Source organism: Micropterus dolomieu, linkage group LG18 (assembly GCF_021292245.1).
Source record: "Micropterus dolomieu isolate WLL.071019.BEF.003 ecotype Adirondacks linkage group LG18, ASM2129224v1, whole genome shotgun sequence".
In the NCBI taxonomy this organism is placed as follows: domain Eukaryota; kingdom Metazoa; phylum Chordata; class Actinopteri; order Centrarchiformes; family Centrarchidae; genus Micropterus; species Micropterus dolomieu.
The window spans coordinates 15,742,745-15,747,581 of NC_060167.1; positions in this window are offsets into that span (position 1 = coordinate 15,742,745).

Here is a 4,837-nt window from a genome sequence, read left to right on the forward strand (position 1 = left end):
GCTATTGATCATAAAATGTTTGTCCCATCCAGTGGTGCTACCGGGGGGGCCACGGCCACCCTAATAAAATTGGTGGCTATCCCAGTGGACCCCCCCGGTGAGGAGTATATGCATAAAATGCTTTATACTGTACATATGGGCCGGACGGTGTGTCTCCATCCTGCCTGAAAATCTCTTTCAACAGTTCACTGGAGCTGTATGAAGTTCCCTCCTGCTTCAAACGCTCCACAATCATCCCGGTCTTCCATCTCTGGATAAAATGACTACAGGCCTGTCGATCTGACATCTGTAGTCATGAAGTACTTTGAAAGACTGGTGTTGGCCCACCTGAAGGACATTACAGGCCTCCTGCTGGACCCCCTGCAGTTTGCCTACAGGGCTAACAGGTCAGTGGATGATGCTGTCAACTTGGGACTGCATTACATCCTGCAACACCTCGACTCTCCAGGGACACATGCAGGGATCCTGTTCGTGGACTTCAGCTCAGCGTTCAACACCATCATCTCAGAAATCCTCAGCACCAAACTCACCCAGCTCACTGTGCCAGCCTCCACCTGTCAGTGGATCACAAACTTCCTGACTGACAGGAGTCAGCAGGTGAGGCTGGGGAACATCACATCCAGCACCCGGACTATCAGCACTGGCGCCCCCCAGGGGTGTGTGCTCTCCCCACTGCTCTTCTCCCTCTACAACAACGACTGCACCTCAGGAGACCCATCTGTCAAACTCCTGAAGTTCGCTGACGACACAACAGTCATAGGCCTCATCCGGGACGGTGACGAGTCGGCCTACAGACGGGAGGTTGATCAGCAGGCTCTCTGGTGCGGTCAGAACAACCTGGAGTTTAACACGCTCAAAACTGTGGAGATGATCGAGGCCTTCAGGAGGAGCCCCCCCCACTCTTCCCCCTCTGTCTCTAATCAGCCACCTGTTTACTGATTACCAATTTTTATTTATTCATCATTCTCTATCTCAGTGCTGGTCACACTGTTCATACTGCTATATTGTCATATTGTATTGTATATACTGTTTACCAAACCCACCTACCTCAAGTACATAACACCTGCACATAATACATAATACTACTCAATCCAGCATCCTTTGCACTATGCTCCATCGCACTGAGTACATGTATTCATGTATGTGTACCTGTATATCACATCCACCTCCAACATGTACATAATAATGGTAATAATAATTTACTTCTGCATCCTTTGCACTCTGCTAATTGCACTATTGTCTCAGTCTTTCTTTATTGTTGTTGTTTATAGTGTGCATATATGTGTTCTCTACACTGTAGCCTGCGTTTGATTTTATTATTGTATAAGTCAGTGCATGGTGAGCAATGTACAATCTAGAGTCAAATTCCTTGTATGTGCACACATACCTGGCAAATAAAGCTCTGATATTATGTCATTCCTGTGTTAAAAAGTTTAAATGTCTTAGCAGGTGTTGTCATATTAGGCTCTGTCACTTTAAGAGGGTAACCTCTGACCCTGAGCTGTGACCGACTATGGTTGTTTTTTTTTTTAAGAAAGGCCTCCGATTCGTTCATGTAGATGCCTGTCACCTTTCTAAACTTGTGATTGGTTAAGGGGCGGGCCTAACAGGCAGAGCGGAGCGGAGCTACGAGTCAGCCTGCTGCTTCCAGCGTGTGTTTTTCTCTGGAGGTAACTTAGCCACAAGCTGCAGCAGACAGAAAGTTGTAATTTAATAATTATACTGACAGTCAGTAGCCTGGCTGGTTTATAATAAGTTTGTCACTCTGCTACACAGTTTTGTGTACTGTACTGTGTGAGAGCCGTGCTAGTCTGCAGATAGCAACAGGTTAGCAACATCGCTAAGAGCAAGCTAACGTTAAACAGACACTGTCTTCACTGACAGCGCCGCGCATGAGCTGATAAGCACCTCTGGCTTTGAGGGAGACCATCCTGTACCTGTCTTCATCTTCATCTTTCTGAGAGGATTGCAAAACATGACACCAGCGGGAGTTATCTGGACGATGCTGTGAAACTGAACTTACTTTAAAGGGTTAAACATGGCTGCCTAACAAACAGGTGGAGGAAACAGCTACGAGCTCAGTGTCGGTCGGATCGTAACGTTTATTAGTCTCTGTGGAAAATGTTAAACAGCACTGCGGGGCCACAACGAGTCTGCGGGCTCTCTGAAAAACTTCAGTCCTCTATAAGTTTGCCCAGAGGAAAAGCCGCCGCTGCGCCTTCCTGCTGAAGTGAGCCTGCTTTGGTGAGAGAAGCATCGTTAATCATCGTGACTCTGTGCTGCTGCTCCGTGTATGGGACAAACTGTTGTGCTGGATTGGTTGATACCAGGCTATGGATTGCGCTTGTTGTCATGTAGCCGCTTTCATGCTGCCTTATTATCCGCGATTATTACGCCAATATGGTGGATGAAAGGTACGGAGCTGGTAGTGTAAATGATCTCTCTCTCTCTCACTCTCTCTCTCTCTCTCTCTTTCTCTCTCTCTCTCTCTCTGAGCCATGCTGTTTGTTGACATGTTAGAAACATAGCAGCAAGAGAGAGTATTGTATTGTAGTTTTACTGGCATCTATATTTTCAAACCATTTTAATGAAATAGTATGGTTAATAATACTAGTATATAGTTTATATTTCAATTAAATTATTATATAGTCAAATATGAAAGAAAAATATTAATGCTCCGTGATGTCTGTAATCCTCAGTGGGCTTGTTCCCAGTAAACGTTTTGTTCTTTGCAGTCAGTGCACTCCTACAAATAAAAGCTGTAGTTGTTTTTTAAGTAAAAGGTCAACTAGTGTATTTGAAGAACTATTGCCCAACACATACAGATACTTCACACATTAAAACAGGCATTCGCCTGGCAACATTTTTAATTAGCTAGAAACATGAAACTTAGCACAGTAACTGTAACAGATGTGCTCGCACTGTCACAGAAATTTTACACCAATCGGCCTCATGGTGGCACTGTAATTAAGGCACAAAAATTACAGGATTTGAAAGGCCACCTACTACCTAGGCCACTAACCTTATTTTTTTACGCAGTATTTTACGCAGATCAAATGAGATCTCGGATGTGCTTTGGAGAAAAAAAAATATACTTGGTATGCTTAGCAAGGTTTTCCCTTTTCCATTCTGAGACAAAATGATGACAAACTCTCAAAGAGAAACAGAAAGAAATAGTCCACACATAACAGACATTTCCATCTCTAACCTGACTTTCTCTCTTCTTCCACTTCTTTGCCTTCCTTTGTTTTCCTTCTCATGTGTACAAGTTCTCATGAGACGTGTCTTTAAAAAATCATGACCTGGCATTTTTAATTTTCATTTAATGAACCATTAAAAGTCACATTGAGATTAAAATATCTTTTTCAAGAGACGATGCCTGTACTACAAAGCAGGATTTGCGGTTAGCAAGGGAACCTGTTCCCCCACTGTGTGTGTTCATCATGGTGGTCATGTACTTTCCCCTTAAAAACAAACTACCGCATTTGTGTATTCATGTGACTACACTCCATCCACTCCTGCTCATGTTCACTACCGGAGTGTGAAGAATCAGGCAGATGTTAGCCAGCACTAACCACCCTCCAGCAGTTGGAGAAACAACAGACAGACTTTTATATAATGGACACAACTGTGACTTACACTGTGCATTTACAGCCACTAAAGAAATGGTTAAATGCTTCTTTTTATGTTGGGCCAAATATTAGGAGCATACAGTTTGGTTTTCAAATTAAGTTTAATATAAATGTGTTTATTATAATTTCTTACATTACAGAGGATGGCAATGTACCGCAAAACCTTTTGGTATTGAGGCACAGGTAATGTGGGTGAGTTTTCAGTAACTGTTGGGAATTGGTTGAGATACACCCTTTTAACCAATAGAAGAGAATGGATCCAATTGTAACACCTACATGTTTTCTAAATGTACACATGCACCTGTGACGTCATCAAACACATAGCTATGCCTGTCATCTCAGTCCTTTAAAAAATCAGCAGGATCAGCTGTTTTTCTGATAACTTTCTCCCCTTAACAATTCAATCACTGACCTATCTATTTTTGTAGAATAACCCTGTGATCATAAGCGGATGAAGTGTGCTTCTGTCATTTGATTACATTGTGGTGTTGATGACATAGGCAGACGAGAAGAACACCCTTTGAGAGTTACTTTGCAGATGAAAAGCTATATGCATCAAGTTCAGATGAAAAGGTTCAGCTGTTCTTATCAATGGTAACAGTCACTTCACTCCTGGTTTTAATGGTAAACACTATATTCTAAGCAGACACGTAACATAAACAAAAAACATAAATCATAAAGCAGGGGTGATTTTAGACCGTTTTTTAGTTTTTATACACATATATACACTCACCTAAAGGATTATTAGGAACACCTGTTCAATTTCTCATTAATGCAATTATCTAATCAACCAATTGCAGTTGCTTCAATGCATTTAGGGTTGTGGTCCTGGTCAAGACAATCTCCTGAACTCCAAACTGAATGTCAGAATGGGAAAGAAAGGTGATTTAAGCAGTTTTGAGCGTGGCATGGTTGTTGGTGCCAGACGGGCCGGTCTGAGTATTTCACAATCTGCTCAGTTACTGGGATTTTCACGCACAACCATTTCTAGGGTTTACAAAGAATGGTGTGAAAAGGGAAAAACATCCAGTAGGCGGCAGTCCTGTGGGCGAAAATGCCTTGTTGATGCTAGAGGTCAGAGGAGAATGGGCCGATTGATTCAAGCTGATAGAAGAGCAACTTTGACTGAAATAACCACTCGTTACAACCGAGGTATACAGCAAAACATTTGTGAAGCCACAACACGCAAAACCTTGAGGCGGATG